The following is a 19098-nucleotide window of genomic DNA, read 5'->3' as shown; positions in this document are numbered from 1 at the left end:
TTCCCTCCAGGGGCTGAGCAGGACGTTCTGGAAGGCCACCTTGGTTTGGGCGTTTACCTGTCTGAAGGTGGGAGACCGCGCTAGGTGAGCTCTTCAAGTTCCTGTCTAGAAATCAACGTCTTAAGAACTTCTCTTTTAAAAATATGTTTTGATCTACATAATACATGTGATGATTAAGAAAAAAAACAAAAGATAATTGGATGAAAAACCACGGCCTCTGCCCTCCCCCAGTCCTGATCCCCGGAAGCAGTCACTTTGAACCCTATCAGCTGTTTTTCTCCCCATAGTTCCATGCTTCAAACAATATGCACGCACTTCTAGTTCCTCACTCATCTATTGTAAACATTATGGACTTCCCGCCTAGGAAGTCATCTTTCACCATCATCTCAATACAGCCTTGTCGTCCTCACGTCAATAATTGTCATTACATTATGACCATGTCATGTACACTGCAGAGCCAAATAGTGTACTATGATTGCCTTTTTTTCTGGAAAAACTCTTCTTTTCCCTAGCATTACTAGTTGCCACCCACCTCCTGCCCCCCACTGTGCCTCCATCTATTTTCCACATTTCTTCAGTTCTTTCCAAATTTTTTATCATTCCAAGTCTTCTGCTGCCAAACCCCAGATGCAAAGCAAATGTACGGTTTAGTTACGAGCCTGCGGTTAGACTCATCTTTCACAGGGTACTTGATCCGGCCAGTCCCTCGCTCCCAACTCTGTCCTCCTCTGCTCGCTGCCGTGTGCAGCCTCAGCAGCTGCCGCTGTCACAGGGCTAGGAAGACAAGCATTCTCCAGGGAAGACTCGCAAACTCGCCTCCGACTGCGGCCAGGGCACAGGATGCCCTCACAACCCCAACACACACAGGGGATAAAGCAGATCCCTGGGAGGGCGGGGCGGGGGGGTTGCCCAGAGGGCTCATCCCACGTGAAACGAAACTCCTCGTGATTACAGGTCGAGTTGCGGTTTACACAGCGTGTCTTGTGTTGGATCTTCATGTCAACCCTGTGAAGCTGGCAGAGCGAGATATCATTATCCCCACTTTACAGATGAAAGACTGAGGCTCCCAAAGGCTTCGGGTGATGTGCCAAAGGTCGCAGAGCTGGGGCTCCAACCCCTGCTTCTCCGACTCCAAATCCAGGACGGTTTTCTACCACCCTCGTTCCTGCTCACATGCTTAGGGCCTGATGAAACTCACACGGCGGCCGAATGAAGATTAGGCGAGAGGGCGCAGGCAGCGTCCAGTTACCTCTGTATCCTTCACCTTTGGCTGGGTTTCCCTCCAGCTTCGCGCCAGGCAGGAGGGAGGGATCTGGGAAGGCGACATCTCTCGGCACTGGCCCATCAGCTAAAGTTGAGATATGGCTGTGCTAATTAAGAGAGAGCCTGATTAAGAACTACGCTTTAGTCTGCATTTGTAGTAAAAATAGAGTCTCCCGAGTTTTTCATCCTGTTAGCTCACTGGCCCAGCTGACGCATGGGTTGTCTTTACAGGTCTACTGTGAGATTGGCTTGGACTTTGGATAGAGCTTTTCCTTGATCACCCGAAGGATTCATCCAGACACAGTCGAATGCACTCAGTTCTGTTTTCCAAATTTATCACAGTGCGCCTCCTTTCCACCCAGAAACTCGGGTGGATCTCGCAGAGCATAACACCTGGACCCCCCAACCTTGACTTAGGTGCATTGTCGGAACCATGGTAAAGTATCTTCAGACTGAAGCCCTAAATACTCCCTATTCCATAAAATACTCGTAAAAATAACCACATAAAATAATATAGAACACAGGATATTAGAACTTAAGATTTAACTTTTTTTTTCCTGAAAGAAAAAGAATCAATTACTGGAATAGGAGGAACAGCAAATGGGTTTCCGGGAGCAGGAGCAGGCGTCCTCTGGGCCTCAGAACTGGAGCGAGTAAGGGTGAGGAGGAGAAGGGAGAGGGAGGAGGGGTGAGGCATGGGGGGTGTGGGCGAGGCTATGGAAATTCTGCACACAGAGTGAAGTATCTGTGGCTCAGCAAATTTCAAGTTCTAAAGGCTGATGGTTGACGGGATGAGGGACGGTACTGCCAGAAAAGTCCATCTAGACTTCAGATAACAAGCAAGATACACCAAGAACTGGCATCTCCTCGCCGCCTCTTAAGTAGGGGTGCTGTCCTGCTATGCCTTGGTCCAATGTTGGCTGGAAGTGTGTGTGCGCACGTGTGTGTGTGTGCGTGCCGCACGTCTACCCCTGGGTGTGGACAAAGTCCTGCTAGTGAGTCACTGGCCCTCCCTCCCCCAGAAGCAACACTTGATTTGCCATTGATGGTGAGACATCACCATCAGGGTCTTAAGGTGAAGAGAAGGCACGGGACCTGCCCACGGGCAGTGTAAGGGTCCCCACCTCTCCCTCCCTTCGTAAAAACCCAAAACCCCGCTGCAGGGAGCCGCAGCCCCTGCCTGCTGTGGCTCAAAGGAAGCTGCCTTGGCATCTGCTCCGCTACGTGCGAGGGAAGAGGAGGGGGAGCCAGCCGGCTTCCCGCCGGGAGAGAACATGATGTCAAGATGGCCACTCGGCCCACCCGATTCTATTCGATTCTATTCCCACCCTCGGGAGTTCTTCCTACAATTTAAACCACGGCCCATTCCCAGCCTGAGTTGGAGCCTTTTCCCGGAATTGTAGGCGAAAGGACAATCCTGAGGTGTGGAGCCTTTCCAAACAGACCTGAGATATTTGGCGTCTGGAGGCCCAGGGTAGTTCCCCCAACCCAGAAGGGCTCCACCCCCAGCTCGCGCTCAAAAGGCCAGGGAGCCTCAGGGCGCTGAACCCCCCGCAGAGCGCCTGGTGCAGCCGCCCAGGCCACACTGCCAGAGGGACTCCAAGGCCCACCCTGGAGCTGGCGGTTCAACCCCAGGCTGGCTGGAACCCAGACCCCTCGCACCGCCCACAGCGCTCGGAGGGGACAGTGGCTTGGCCTCTGTTTTCAGGAAGGCAGAGGTCAGCTCAGCCTCCTGCCCTGGTATCTGGACAGCAGCCAGCCCAGAATATCCAGGCGTCCAAGATGCCCTGGGGATGGCGGAAGCCCCTCTGCCCTGGGCGGCCCAGCTTTGCACTCACTGTGGCTGGGGCTTCTGGGCGCAAAGCCAATACTTGGCCCTGTCCAGAAATGACAACAGACAGGACACTGGGCTTCAGGGCAGAAGCCACTAAGGATGATTCTGCCTGCGCGGGCCTAAGTCTTCCATCCATTGGAATAACCACAACATCAGTGGTAACCATAGGCAACATTTATTGCCTGGTGTGTGTAAGGCACTCTGTGAGCTCTTTACACGTATTAACTTATTCATTCCTCACAAAAACACTCTGATGTAGGTGCTATAATTAGCCTCATTTTACAGGTAAAGAAAATAAGGCTCAGAGAGATTAAGCAACGTCCCCAAGGTCACACAGCTAGCAAAGGCTGGAGCGGGGATTTGAACGCAGGCAAGCTGCCACCAGAGACACCACCATGTTGCCCACCCTAAGTCTGAGTTTCTCTTCCCTTTTGAGGTCCTGTTACTTTAAAGCCTAATCAGGAGGTCAGTCCAAAGTCCTGGGGCCACATGTGGCCTCAGATGCTGGCCATTGCTACATGTCATTACGGCCCACAAGGTGGGACACACTTGGCGAAGCAAGGTGGGGACAAGAGAAGCAGAGAACAAAAAGTCACCCACGAGTCCTCCAGGCTGAAAGCGCCTCCCTTCACTGCACGCAGGGCAAACACCTACGGATGGATGTCCTAGGGCAAGGACTGTGATCCACTTGGCAGGTGAGAAGTCAAAGGATTTGTCCACATCATCCAAGTAGCAGGTGGCAGAACCAGGGCTCAGATCCCAGTCTTTTGATTTCTAGCCTATGGTTCATTGTTTTAAAATGGAGCAACCGTTCACTCAATGAGCATTCGCTGAGCGCCCACCGTGCACCAGGCCCTGGTGATACACTGTTGAGTAGGGCAGGCTCTGTGTCCCCTGGGAGCTGCCAGGGACATAAAGAACAAGGCCGCATAAATAAATAAACATGACGTGATGACGCGTGTGCTGTGAGAACACAGAGGAAGGTGCACCTAGCCCCGTGTTGGGGTGGGGGCAGCATTAGAGGCTTCACGGAGGAAGTGACATCTGAGCTGGGTCTCAAAAGATGGGCAGTTTCCCGGGCAGAGCCGTGGGGATAGGGCATTGCAGGCAATGGGTGCAGGACGCTCCGAGGCACAGAACCATTACAAGTGTGAGGAGGGCGTGTGCTGGGCAGAGCCTAGAGCTGAGCCAGAACTCCACACTGAGAAGTGTAATGGGCCTTAGAAGTGTGAATATTATCCTGGAGGCAGTGGGGAGATGGGGAAGGCTTTTAAGCAGGAAAGTAATAAGATCTGTCTCTAGAAGAGAAAAACCATTCTGTTCCGGGCTAAGGCAGGAACAGGGAAGTGGGCAGCAGGGAGTGAGATGGAGAGCTCTGCGGGAAGTGGAATCCACAGGACCTGCCGATGGGCTCAGGGATCAGGCAAAGGATTCTGGGGGCCGTTAGCTTGAGCCAGAGTGGACGGTGTTTCCACAAACGCGTGTAGGTTGGAGCAGGAGGCGCACACTCGAAGGATGAGGCAAACAGTTCATTTGGTTTTGGAAATGTCTGGTTTACGATGGCGGAAATGTGTCCAGGCAGCTGGAAACATGGGCGGGCCTGTCACTCAGAAGACAGGAGCTGGGAACGGAAATGCCGGTGTCCTGGGTGTGTGGCTGGGAAACAAGCCACTGGCCTTCCTCCTTTCACAGGGAGAAAGTGCGGGGAGAGAGGAGGCCAGCAAAGGAGGCTGAGGAGTGGGCACAGCGGTGGGAGGAAACCCAGAGTGGACAGTGGGAGCAGAAGCAGAAGCCGAGAGAGGAGAGACCTGAAAAAAGGCATCAGGATGGAAAAATAGCTCAAACGGCAAACTTGGTAATAACAACGTTAGTGAAATAAACTAAAGCCCTTCATTTTCCTCCCGGTGCACCTCTCGCGACCTGATGCTCTACTGTATTGGGTGTCATTTCTCTCTCCTGCTACAGTGGAGGGACCCTGCATGTGCCTGCAGGATGGTTCTCCCAGCACTGAGGACAGTGCCTAGTCTATAGATGGGGCTCAACAGAGATGTGTCGAATGAACGCCTGAAGGAGCCAGAGTTCAAGGAGCTAAAGAGCTAAGAAGAAGTCCAGGAATGAAGCTGCACTTTTCTTTCAAGTTTGGCAACAAAAGGAGAAAGAAATACTTATCAAGGGCCTGGGGTCCCTTCCCAAAGAGAAAACTTCACTAGTGAGTTCTGCCAAACGTTTAAGAAAGAATACTCCCAACTCGACACAAACTCTTCCAGAAAACTGAAGAGGAGGGAACACCCCCCACGCATTCTATGAGGCCTGCATTACCCCAGTCCCCAAACCAGGCAAGACACTACAAGAGAAGAAAAGTGCAGATCAATATCCCTCATGTTCATAAACATGAAAGGTTTTAAGGAAATTTTAGCATATCGAATCCTCCTATTAAGAGGTGGAATCAACTTCCCCACCCACTTGTGCCCTTGTGATTCATCATAAAAGGCAGCAGACGTGACCGTGTAAATTCTGAGCCAAGGCCTCACTTGGCTTCGTGCACTTCCACTCTCTCTGCTCAGGTTCCACAGGGACAAGCCCAGACTGGCCTGCTGGAGGGTAGGCGACCACATGGAGCAGAGATGAGCTTTTCCAGCAGAGGCCACCCAAGACCAGCCAGCTCCCAGAGGACCCACCAGCTGACCACAGACAGAGAGAGCCCAGCCAAGCCTAGCCCATAGTGCCACCTGCAGAATCACAACCTAAATCAAGGTTTTCCGTTTGAAGCCATTGCATTTCAGGACGGTTTGTTACACAGCAAGAGCTAGCTGATACAGGGGAAACCCTGCTTTGTTAGAGTCAGAGTTCTTCAAGGACAGAAACCGTGTCTTATGAATCTTCATATCCCCAGTGCCCAAGGTTATCTGGCAAATACCTGTTGAACGTCTGCTAGTTTGGGCAGCTTTTGCTGAACAGCTAGTAACTGCCATTCTGCCAAAGACTGCCGCCTGACCCCGTCAATTAAAGAGTTCCCTGCTGGCTGCTCTCTTCCAAGGAGCTCCCTGTAATTATGCCACCCAGCAAACCCACACCCCAGCCCAGAGAGGGTTGGTAGCATACCTGCAGGCAGGCAACATGTGAGCGTGGGGGTGAGGCGGATTCAGATTAGGTGGCTGGGGTGAAGCAAGTGCCAGACTCAGGGTGTTCCCCACCCTCACAGCCATTAGGTCAGGAATGTCCTTTCCCTCACAGAGCACCTGGCATTAGTGACTTTCAAGAAATCCCCAGGAGATCAGTGGCACTCACTGTAACAGCCTTCACATCTTTCCTAAGTGACAAGCGCTGTCACTTCTGTGGAAGGATTTTGCCAGTAAGTTAAGAACCAGGAATCTCTGCCTACGATTCAGCCAGGCCCAAGAAGCCCCAAGACCAGGAGGCTAGGCCTCACCTCCATGTAAGGGAACACCTGGAGGGGTTGAAGGGGAGAAGACCAGCAGGAAGCAATGCATGCAAAACGCGGCGAGAGCCCAGGCAGAGCCAGGCTGACCGGACTGCAGCCTAGCAGCTCAACCACCCAGTGCCTCAGTTTCCTCATCTGTAAAATGGGGATGACAAATGGTACGTCTGCCTCCCAGGACTGTGGGAAGATGATGGAGCCAAAGTGCTTAGAACAGCATCTGGTACATGGCAGGTGCTGTGTACGTGTGCCAATCACAACCAGCATCATGGTCCAGGCATTTCTTAGAACCCACCTCCACGCCTCTCCCCTCTCCACAGAGCCAGGGTTCTCTCCTCCTGTCCACCATCACCACTCTCAGGTGGCCACCAAGTGGAAATAAGCCCCTGAGCTGTCTCCAAGGGAGAAAGTGCAAGCAGACAACAGGCAGCTCGGGGCACGTGGACAATTTAGGGGACATTTCAGACACCGTCCCCACTAGGCTTACGCGGATGTGTCCCCAAATCAGCAATTTCTGCCCCACCTTCCGAATGTCAGGTATCCCCATGTACCACCCGTGTCACTAGTAGCTTACGCACTTTTTAAACTTACATCTTTATAAAAGGAAACCTTGTATCATGACTGAAATGGAAAGTCAGCCTTGCCTGCCATAAATAGAGGGTGCTGGGAACAAGAAATACAATGAAAACAAAACATGAGTAGATTCCAGCTAGAAACTTACTGCTGAAAGCTGAGTCCAAGCCCAGCTTTCTCCTCCTTGCTGAAACAGGATGTCACACGCGTTGGGGAAGTCTTAAAGACACATTGGCACAAAACTGAGATTTTCTCCTTGAAGGGTTGGAAGGGAATTTAAAAGGGAATGATTTAAAAGGGAGTCTATTTTATTTAGTGCTGTGTGTTTGGTCCATCTAAAGCATCTGTGATCGTTAACTTTGTGTCAACCTGGCTGGGCCACCGTGTTTCTATGGGTGTTTTGGGATGAGATTAACATTTAAATTGGTGGGATGGGAAAAGCTGATTGTCCCATCCAATCAGTTGAAGGCCTGAATAGAACAAAAAGGCGGGCTTTCACCGAACAAGAAGGAATCCAGCCTGTAGATGGCCTTTGGACTCGAACTGCAACATCAGCTCCTCCCCGGGTGTCCAGGCGGCCAGCCCACTCTGCAGATTTTGGACCTGCCAGCCTCCATAACTATATGAGCCAATTCCTTAGTATAAATCTTTCTCTATATACACCTCCTATTGGTTCTGTTTCTTGGAGCAGCTTGACTAACACAGCATCGCTCCATGGGGGTATGCAGCCCACAGAGACCCACTAACCTGAGAGCTGGCAGGTGATGCCCTTAACTGGGAGTTAGGGGGAACTGACAGGAAGGGATTCCCTCCACGAAACACTCAAGACCAGGGCAGATGCTGAGCCAGCTGGGAAGCCATGAAACACTCAAGAGCAGGGCAGATGCTGAGCCAGCTGGGAAGCCATGAAACACTCAAGAGCAGGGCAGATGCTGAGCCAGCTGGGAAGCCATCCCCATGAACTTGGAATCACACTGTAACATTTTCCCACCAGCATGCCTGAGGGCTGTGAGATCGCCCTGCTGGAAAGAAAGGCAGCCCCCCAACACCTCAACCTCCCGACTGGGGCACCTATGATGATGTTGTGTCTGCAGCTATGACACTGTCTAGCCGTGGAATTGGGAAACTGACCCCACACAATGAGAATCGCGGACTCAGGCAGGCTCAGCTGAAAGGGGCTATGTGATCATGCAGAAGCAACCCTCCCCACAGCCTCTGCCTGGATCATTTTTACAGCCTCCAGTCTCCACTCGTCTGTGCCCCAGGACTGGGGACCTCGCCGCTTCCTGACACTGCATCTGATTATTGGGGCCTAAACTTGAGAACAAGGTTTTCCAAACTGCAGTCATTTGCCTGCCACCTTCTCCGGTACCACGCTAGGATTTTACTTTATATATGTCTTTCAATAAACCCACTCTCTAACAGAAATGCCCATATTTTAAAAAGAAATATTTTGGCTCCCTGGAAATGGAAAATTAGCATCACCTGCCACAAACAGAGATTGACTGTGAAAATAAATAACCCCCCAAAACAGTTCACAAGTTCTGGCTCAATGCTGTCGTCTGCCAAAGGGCTTAGCTGAAGCCCTGCTCTGTCTGGTTAGAGAAGGAAATTAGAGTCGGATGGAATCAGAAGAGTTGAAAGAGACGTGAAAAGGAAACCACTTTCTCACTGAGTGATTTAAACGTCGTCATTTAATGTGTCCAGTGCCACCTACAATCACCCAGCACTGTGACCCACCCTGCAGTAAACAGCCCAGAGAGGGCTCTCTCTTCCGCTGATTCCGAGTCTGTCTTCAGTGGTCCCCACCCGGGCTTCCACGCCCCCAGCCCACTCAGCTGGGCCCAGCCTGTCCCAGAACCTTTGGCGGGGCCATGCTTGGACCCGGCAGCCCTGACCTCCAGCAGACCTATAGGAAACTCAGCAGTGGAAGCTTCTTGGGAGCCAGAAGCTAGGACAGGACAGGGCATTGAATTAAACCTGGGGAAGCAGAGAAATTGGAGCCCTCATACACTGCCGGTGGGAGTGTAAAATGGTGCAGCCACTTGGGACAACAGTCTGGCTGTTCCTCAAACGATGAAACACAGAGTTACCACAGGACCCAGCAATTCCACTTCTAGGTTTATACCCAAGAGAAATGAAAACACATGTCCAACAAAAACTTGTACATGAATATTCATAGCAGCATTATTCACAATAGCCAAAAGATGGAAACAACCCAGGTGTCCATCAACGCATGAATGGATAAACAAAATGGGTTGTATCCACATAACGGAGTATTATCAGGCCATTAAAAGGGATGAAGTACTGACAGATGCTAGGACAGGGAGGAACCTTGAAGACATTATGTGAAGGGAAAGAAGCCAGACCCAAGAAGCCACATAGTGTATGATTCTATTTATATGAAATGTCCAGAATAGGCAAATCTATAAAGGCAGAGAGTATTCCTGGTTGATTAGGGCTGAGGGGATTGGGGAAAAGGGGAGTGCTTTCTAAAGCATATAGCGTTTCTTTTTGAGGAGATGAAAATGTTCCAAAATTGACTATGGTGATGGCTGCGCATACCTGTGGATGTACTAAAATACACTGAATTGTACACTTTTAAAAACTCATTTAAAAAGAGACTTTAAAAAATTAAACAGGGGAGCTCTAAGTTCATTGGGGGCCGGTATTTAAACACTTCCATGTCCCCAGGTCTGACACCACAAGGACATCTAAGAGCCCCCTGCGGCCCCTGATGTAGGAGGGAAGGTAGAAACCATGGTTCATGAACCTGGGCCTTGAGCTGGTCTGAGGGAGGAGCCCTCCCAGCCCCCTACAGGGCCCAGAGGAGACCAAGCTGCAGTTACAACTGACCACCCACCCCCAGGGCTGGGACTGGGCCAGCTCCTCCCTTTCCAGGATGCCCAAGAGGTGGAGAGCACCTGACCCCATTTCCCAGCCATCTGTCTCAAGTCATCAGAGTATACAGTAGGCACTACTTGAGGACTAACAACATGGAGCACTTGGTCCTCGCCCTTACCCAGTGCCCAAAAGAACTGCCAGGCATGGGTCACCCCAAACCAGTAACCTCCCTTCTCCACTCAGGGCAAGACGAGGTTTACATAAGCCGTTCCCTCTTTCTGGAAAGTTCTTAGATCTTGGAGAGACTGGCTCCTTCCCTTCCTTCAACCTCAACTACAAAGTCCCCTCCTCAAAGAAGCCTTCCCAGACCACCCAATCTAAGTGAGCTCCATTTTATTTTCTTCAAATCACTAAACATCATCGGCTGTTTTCTTAGTGATCTCCATCCGCTTCGTTTTTCTGTCTTGTCCCCCCTGAATAGAAGCTCTCTGTGGGCAGGATTTATGTCCCTCTGGTCACTGCTGTGTCCCTGATGCCCAGCACAGTGCCTGGCAGACAGTGGAGTGAAGGATGGTACCCTTCAGGGGCTCTCCCCCACCCACTCCAGGCCTCACGAGGAAGGACCCCGGAGGCAGGGAGGAGGTGAAGACTGGGGGAATCTCCAGTGAGAGGGTCTCGGGGGGAAGGCTCAGTGTCCTCCTCTTCCTCCTCTCCCTCAGAATCCCATGGCCTCCAGCTCTCCGAGGATGGGCTGGCCTCTGAGTGCAGGAAGCATGAATATTCTGAGGCTCACCATCTCCTGCCTGGAAATTAGCACCTGGGACGGACCTGGGAGAGGGTCGGGGGGGGCTCAGGCCAGGCTCCGGGACACACCTGGGTGGGTGCGCCAGGGTGCGGTCTGCAAGCCTGGGGCACGGGGAGCATAACTTCCCAGGCATCTCCAGGTGAGGGGCTTCTCCAAATTCTCCAGAGAAGGGAAAGCTGTGACAGCCAACACTCACCTCAGCTGTGGGGGCACTGGGGGGCACATGACCCAGTAAAGGGGACCTGGGTGGGACGCCAACAGTGTCCACAACACCGCCATTACCATTTCTGCCCTGTCTGTGTACCACCTGTACTACTCATTACCCATAATTGTCTTTAAAATACATTAGCTCGACTCGATTAATTTTTAAATGTGCATTACTCCATGAACGGAAAATCTGTATCACTTGCCAAGTGATTGACATTTTAGTAACACACTAGAATAAATGTGAGTGTATCACAGTTTGTTACACGTCTGTATGCTACAGAAATCATCTCCCAAGGCCTGTGGGTGTGCAGACCACACTCTGGGCGTGTCGATGATTAAGCCTCTCTTGGGCTCCAGCCTAGAAGAATGTGACCCCGTGTCACACTGATATAAACGGATGCTGACCGTGTCACTTGGGCCTGACGTGGCTCCAGGCAGAGCCAACCGCATGGTGGAGAGGGAGCAGCTGCCGCGCCCCAGTTCTCTCTCGTGTCCCCAGAACCCCTCTCCCCTCCCCTGCCCACCCCCTGCAGCCTCCAGCTGGCTCCCCACCCAAGGCATGGGCCCCCCCATTCTGACTCCTCCTCTGGGGTCCGCTGAAAAGCAGGACGCTGAAGACCCCAGGGGACTCCTTCTCCCAGCTCTTCATCAACAGAGATTTATCGAGCACTTCCTGTACACCTAGCCCTGTGTGCGATGTTGGGGACACCCCGGGGAACTCAAGAGAACCAGCCCCTGCTCTGGCAGCCCCCGCCTCGCTCAAACAAAGACCATCAGAAATGATGGAACTGATTACCATTTAGACAGGGGGGTCCTGTCTGAGGCAGGATTCCCAGAATGCCCTTCTCCATGCCACACACACCTGACACCTGCCCATCAAGGTGGCTCTGCCAGGGTGGGGGTGGGCGTGGAGGTCTGTTCTCTGTGACCAGCTGTTGAGGGAAAAGCTCGTGTCGTCCAGAACCCTCAGGGCTGAGACGGCTGACTTTAGAGGAAAACACTGGCGTCCAGGACCCACCAGAACATCTGCAGCAAAGGAACTTTCTCGGCCCCAAGGACCAGGATTGTTTCCAGAGGAGGATGCAGATGTCTGCATTTAAAAAGAGCAACGTGATGGGGAGACATCAAATGAGCAGGGTGTGTGGGGTCCGCGTGACTTAGATTCAAATCCTAACATAGCCGCTGTGTGATTTTAAGCTAAATTTTTGACTCCATTTTTTCATCTCTAGAACAGGGATAATAACAGTTCCTACCTCATAGGGTTAATGTTCATTTTAAATGAGATAAGGATGTAAAGCATTTGGCCTGGTAAACTGCTTTGCACCCTCCAAATGCTACAATAATAGCAATAGTAAATTATTATTATTGCTACTGAGAACACAGGCAAAACCTAAGTCATTTTCTCCTACTTGCAAACACCAACCTCACACACAGTTCCAGACCAAGGTCTTTATGTGTCTCTCTGAATTCTCTCCACAGCCACAGACTCCCATCCCCAATGGTCTCCTGGACACTTTTCCAGGGATCTCCCAATGGCTGTATTAACACACCCCAAATGTACTCACTGTTGCCCCCTCTTCTCCAAACCACCACTGGTCTGTTAACAGCACCCAGAGGGGAAACCCATTATGCCCACGAGGGGTCCACAATAGGCTGTTCCAAGGGGAATGTTCCGTGGGTGCTGGATGGCACCCCCCGAGTGAAGTCCCCATTACTTTGTCCTGGATTACTGCACAGCCCCTACCTACCCATCTCCTAAAGCCCTCCCACCCCAAAATCTGCAAAGCTCCCACTGTTTATCGAATTCAGGGAAGACGACTTTATTGTTACTGAACTCCAGGTACACAGGTAACTCGGGAATATACTCTCTCTGTTATAGAGAAGACTGGAGGCCCTGTGCTCGTCCCTTCCACTCCAGTCCCCCTCCCCTCACCAGAGGCAACTGCATTGGTCCATTTTGATATATCCTTCCAGACAGTTTTCCTTTTATACACGATACGTACGAGGGCAGAGGAAAACAGCTAGCTTTTGTTGGTTTTTACGTAAATAGCATAGTTTTCCACATATTGCTTTGCTACTTGCTCTTTTTAAATTCAACAATGTCTTACAGATCTTTCCACACATAGATGAACCTCGTTGTTTTTAACTTCTGTAAAATATTCTGTAATATGACGGATGGATATTTAGTTCGCTTTTAGGTGATTTCCACTTTTTTCCTTTCTCTTTTTTTCGTTCCAGAACGGCTGTGTGAATATCATCACGCCTTCGGGATGTGGAGGGAAGCCCCTTTCGCCCATGGCCTCCCTCTGCCCTCCCTCCACGTGCCCTGCACGGCAGGCACACTGGACACTCGCCACTCCTCAGGCAGGGTCTCTGCCTGCAACCTGTCTCTTCTCTCGCTGTTCCCTTCTGCACACCTGGAACCATCGCTGCTTGGGGAAATTCTAGGGACTCTTCTGAGCCCATCTCCAGTCCTACAGGCTTAAGGAAACCCTTGCACACCACGACTGAGGGCTTCCCTGAAATCGCATCTCATGACCCCAGTCTTGGCGCATACACTCTTGGACTCGTCGTCCCCCTCACTAGATTGTAACTTCCTTTGAAGAGAGGGAAATCCCCCTTTGCCTGTAGCAGCTCACTGCAGAGTCACTTAATTATACCCATCAAGATGAAAGTGGGCAAGCCAGCCTCTCCCTCGGTCTTCCTTTGGTTCAAGCAAGCCACAAACATCTCAAGCCACTTCCACGTACATCCATATACCAACACCTCCGATCCTCAGAACCACCACCCAAGGTCATCCGGGCGGCACAATGACCCTCATTAAAGACGGGGAGACTTCCTCGGAAACTGAGTGCAAGGTCTACGTCTGAAGCTGAACATCGGGGCCTCTTTGCAGAAGAGGAGCTTGGCAGGGAGCTCACAGGTACTTCAGGATTAGCCGTGCTGTCAAAACCGTGAGCTGTGTCCATCCCAGCCCCGGTTACGCCACCTTCCACAGGGCAGTCACTCCAGGGCTAAGATTTTTGCCAAACTCAAGGATCACCTGTACTTACAAATTCAATCCTTTGATTATTTAAAAGACATCTTAAAGTTTAAAACATCAACTTTAGTTTCACTCTATGCAGTAGCATCTGTGAAACTCTGGGCTTGTGAGCTGTTTATGTTCTTTTTAAATACCAATTGAGAAAAAGACATAATTACCCTTCTTTGTTTTACCATCAGGTGCAACATTTAAAAATTATCTTGCGTTCCACCAGTGATAACACCCTTTGGGAAACATTCATTAAAATAAGATTAATGAGACAACTTTGGGTCATATTTATTCGCTGCAAGTTTTTTTTATTAACTTCGATTTAAGGAAAGACAGCTCACCAAAGAAGTTTATAATCAGAAGCATCGAAAAGAGAAGTCTTAAGCTACTTCTCTATTGAGAAAACTTACTTCATCTTAGACTGTGAGCAGTTTGCACTGAGGGACTTGTCCATCTCTCTACATCCTGCATGGTGATAGCTATTTCACATCCAAATTTCTCAGGACAATCTTGATGCCAAATATCACCCTGGTGACCATTCCTCCAGCTCTCAATCCAGAAGACAGAGGAATTCGGGCAATCTCTTTGCCCTCGGCTCCCTTTTAGATCAACAGAAGCCCAGCTTCCCAAGGACGGGGAGGGCCCTGGGAAATCAGTTATACAAGTCAACATCCACTCATTAAGCACTGGAGATCCATGTGAACAAAACCAACAGTGCGTTCAAATGGGAAGACGGTTCTCCTCCAGCCCCCCTCCTCTCTAAATCCCGCCCCAGGATGGACTAGCATCCCCAGAGCCCAAGAGCAACCCAATGCCCAATGGGAAGTGATGCACCGCCTGAGCACAGCTGCCTGGCCCCTATCCCCCATCAGTATGTGAGCACGGAAACTCAGCACCCTGGACGGATGACACATGGAATCCCGCTGATCACTTCCCACTCATTGAGCTCCTAGCAGTGAGTCCCTAGACCCAGACCCAGGCCTGGTTCTGCCACCAACTTGCTGGGTGACCTCGAGGGAGTCACTCCACCTTTCTGAGTGTCCCTAGCTGTCAAACTGGGACTTTCTAAGGGCCTTATGCCCCTGAAATTCTCCGATCTTAGCCCACGGCTGCCCTGAACGCAGAGAGCTCTCATCCATTCCAGGCGTCAGCTCAGGACGAGCCCAACTGACTCTGGAACAGAGCCATGCTAACGCTGGTGCTGTCGTCACTATCACCTCCAAGAGCCCTGGCCTGGGTATTGGGTTACCCACCTGGCACTCTCGCTGGGTGGCAGGTCTGCCTCTGATATTTTTAGACTGCCCCTTGGCCTGTCCCTAACAAGAGCCAGACGCCTCTGACAATTCCTGCCCTGGTCCGTCCTGCCCAAATCACACTATTTGAGTAATTCCTGCAGGAAGCCAGAGTGTACCACTCCTGGGGCAGAAGGGGAGCCTCCTCTTCCCACCACCCTCACCCCTACCCACATTCCTCCGCCAGACAAGCTGAAGCCAACATCCAAGAGTCAGGCCTCCAGTCTGTCTATGTTGCCAGCTGCCGTCTTTCCTCGTTCCCGCTGTTGCTGCCAATCGCCTGCTTTCTAAACCCAGGAAGACGTCCCCTGAGCCCACTGTCCCGCACAGGAGTCCCATCGCCGACCTCTAACTGCCTCTGCTGGAAGGGCTCTGCTCCCCAGTCCCAGGACCCCACCTCACCTTTAGGTGATGCCTACCACCACCCCTGCTCTGGAGCTCCCTGTGGCTGGGGAGCCCACTCCCACCCCACCTTAGCCCCTGGAGCCTGCGTCCAAGGCCCCGCTTGTCTACAGAATTGGGCAGCAGCCACATATTGCAACACAACCATCTGCCCCCCCAGGAGGGTGGCTGGACTCCCGCTTCCCAAACAAACCCTGCCAGGCAGCCATCGATCCAGCGCCACCCCATCTGGCCTGGAAAGGCATTCCTATATTTTTGTCTCCACAGACTTCCCTTCCAGGTCACATCTGGCGGAGTTGACTAGGACAGAGAGCTGGCCTTTGCTCTGCCCCCCATCAACCAGGAAGGCCATCGAGGACAGGGGCATCAGCACTCGCCTGGGATGAAAAATCATCCAGCTGAGCCTCCAGGTGAACCAGCTGTTGCTGGAAAATTGAGTCTGTATGCATATGCCCCCAGTTTTAGCTCCTGCGCTGCAGGTATTATGCGCCAGGCAGAGAAAGGAAATGTAGGTGAAATATTCACTTTCACTTCAGGAAGAAAGGGCCTTATAAATCGCTTGTGTGTGTAGTGTGTAGGGGGTGGCGGGGAGGACTGAATGGCTGTTCCTGGTATTGACAGATGTCTCAGAGCCCCACTAGTCCCTCGTAAGCTGTACCCTAATCTGGGGCTGTGCCAGCCAGAGAGGGCAAGGCCCCTCCCCTCTGCGTGGGGCAGTGTAGTGTCAGCCCTGGAGCCTTAGGGCCTGGCCCTGCCTTGCCCACCCTGCTGGCTTCCAACACAAACACCTGTCTCCAGATTTCAAGCGAATCTTAGTTTCCCCACTGGAGAGACAGAGGAGGCTCCAGGCTATGTGGCCTGCTCTCCAGCTCCCACCCCGATGCCCCAATTCTGGGGCCGGGAGAGGAGGCAGATCCAAAAAGCTTCAGTGGGAAAACAGGTTCCACACCTTCCTGCCACCCACACACCCCTCCCTCGGCTGTGGGCTTGGCATCTGCCAAGGCCCCCGTGGGCATCTGGGCCCCGATTTCCCCAAAAGTGGTCTCCCCCCATTCCCCACAACCCACCAGGGCATCTCCAGATGGGAAAAAGGGGAGGGCTGGGGGGGAAGCACATGGAGGTTCAAAGTCTGGCTCTCCTCACTTACTAGCTCAGCGACCTTGAGAAACTGACTTAACCGTCTCTGGCCTGGCTTTTTCCACCTGCAAGCTGGGAGTGGGGATGGAAACGGCACAGTGTGAGGCTTCCCAGAGAACTGGAGGGCGTAGGCTGCAAATGCTCCATCAGCCTGGGTTCCCATCCTCATTGCTTCCGGACTCCTGGGGAAAGCATGTTCTCGTCCCTTCCTCATCCTCTTTCTGCTTCCTTATCCCGGGGCCAAATTCCCGGAAGAGGGCCAGCAACGGTGAGTGGCCTCTGGGATTTCTAACTGATTCAGACTGAAGCATACAGGCGGCTGGAGACCGTTCTTTTTAAGTGGTAAAATGTACATAACAAAATATTGATCATTTTAACAACTTGTAAGTGTAGAATTCAGTGGTATTAAATATGTTCATCACATCGTGTGACCATCGCCACTACCTATACCCAAAATGTCATCCTACCCCCAAAAGCTCTGTACCCATTAAGCAATAACCCTCTCCCCTCCCCCTTCCCCTCCCCCTTCCCTCCCCCTCCCCCAGACCTGGTAACCTCTCCTCTACTTGCTGTCCCTACGAATTTGCCTATTCTGGCTCCCTCACATCAGTGGAATCACAGTATTTGGGCTGCAGGCTTCTTAAGCCTCTTACCTTTCCTCTGCCTGTCACTTTGCAGGCTGGGCTCTGGGTTTGACACAGCGAAGTCAAAGATCACCCCCCACCCCACTGCACACACACACACATCTTCGGAGCTTAGGACGGGGCTGCACCCTTTCCCCAAACCTGAAACTGCGCTGTCAGCCTTGATCCAAAGTAAGGGGTGGGTTCTGTGGCCTGGAGGGAGGGCTTTGCTCTGTGGGGTCTCCCTCAGGTCCAGGTGCCACCGCCTAATCCCCATTTATGAGGTCTCCACGTCAGCCCCAAATTAGGACCCCCCTGGAGGGTATCTAGGACCCCGGATTCGGGGAGAGGGTATAGTCTCTCTATACATGAGCTCTAGCCTCCTCTTTCTCTGGAATCCACGAGTGGGGCCCTCAAAGCCCCCCCAAGCCCCATCAGAAGGAGGAGGGGGAGACGCGCCATCCAAGCAGAGCCTCCAGGCTTCTCCACCGCTCCAGACCTAAGGAAGTTGCTCTTCGCCGCTACGGGGCGCAACGGAGCCGCAGCCGGGGCCGAGAGGGGTGCGCTGCCCGGGACCCAGTGACCCAGGCTGGGCACAGCCCGTCCCGCCCGCTCGATGAGGCGGGGGACGGTGAGCCGAGGCGCCAGGGACCTCCACGCGACGAGGGGGCCTGCCCTGGCCTCCGAGAGCCCCGGGAGTGAAGCTGGAGGGGGCGAAGGGAGCCGCCCTGACTCCTCCCCAAACTTTTCCCGCCCGCCTCGGCGCAAAAGGCGCAGGAGGCTGTCCCGGGGTGGGGAGGTGGAATTCGGGGTCCCGAGCGAGCTCGGCGCAGGCGGGAAGTCTGCGCCCTGGTCATCTGGCGGAGGAAGAGTGGATTTGGGGCATAGATGGGCCTCGGCCCCTCTCTGCCCCCCACCAATTGCAGGGAGCCTCTCTCGGTCCAGGACATGTAGGAGGCTCGCGCCCGCGCTGCCCCCTGCGCACGCGGCTCGGAGCCCCCGGACATGGCCCCGCGTCCCGTGCGCGGCCCCCGGGCGGGATCCCAACTCACCGGGCGCTGGCGGCTGGACCGACCGACGGGCTGGGGCGCGAGGCGACGCCGCCGGGCTGTTTTGAAGCTCTGGGCTGGGAGTGCGCGCCCTCCCTCCTCCCTCTCGGTGGTGCGGAGCCTCCTCCCCACGTCCCCCTCCTTCCCCGATCCCGCCTCCCGGGGCGTGATGTCAGGAGCCGGGAGAGCGGAGTGGGAGGGCCCGCAGGGGCGGGTGGGAGACACTGGAGGGGAAGGGGAGCCCGAGGAGCGCCCCCAGCCCCCGCCCGCCTCCCCGCGCAACGTAGCCAAGTTTGGGGCGGAGTCGGTAGCGCAGTCGGGGAAAGAGCGAGCAGTGGGAAGCTCCTCGGAGCCAGAAGTCTGTCTTCGCTGCGCTCGCCCTTACAGGTTTCAAGCTCCCTCTCCTCTCCTCTTCCCTTGGGTAAGGCTTAAGAACGAAGGTTCTGGAATCCAACTCCCTGCTTTAGAACCCCTTCTCTGGCACTTTTCTTAACTTTGTGATCTTGTCCTTAATCTTTACTGCCTCAGTTTCCTTTTCTGGAAATGGGAATCACAATAGGACCGCTTTCCTTGGCGATTGTAAGACCTGAGAGTGATAA

General features: G+C 52.9%; 1 protein-coding gene across 1 annotated transcript in view; it reads right to left on the bottom strand.

Annotated features, from left to right (window-relative positions):
* EMP2 (epithelial membrane protein 2) overlaps nt 1-18741 on the bottom strand; it is a 33490-nt gene extending 14749 nt beyond the window's left edge. Inside the window, exon 1 of the mRNA XM_058570071.1 lies at nt 18503-18741. The gene's annotated coding sequence lies outside the window, so the exon portion shown is untranslated. The remainder of the gene's footprint in view (nt 1-18502) is intronic.
* Nucleotides 18742-19098: the final 357 nt, after the last annotated feature.

The sequence above is a fragment of the Diceros bicornis genome, chromosome 26 (genome assembly GCF_020826845.1).
Source record: "Diceros bicornis minor isolate mBicDic1 chromosome 26, mDicBic1.mat.cur, whole genome shotgun sequence".
Lineage (NCBI taxonomy): Eukaryota > Metazoa > Chordata > Mammalia > Perissodactyla > Rhinocerotidae > Diceros > Diceros bicornis.
The sequence above is the reverse complement of the archived record's forward strand: the minus strand, read 5'-3'. Positions and strand labels throughout refer to the sequence as shown.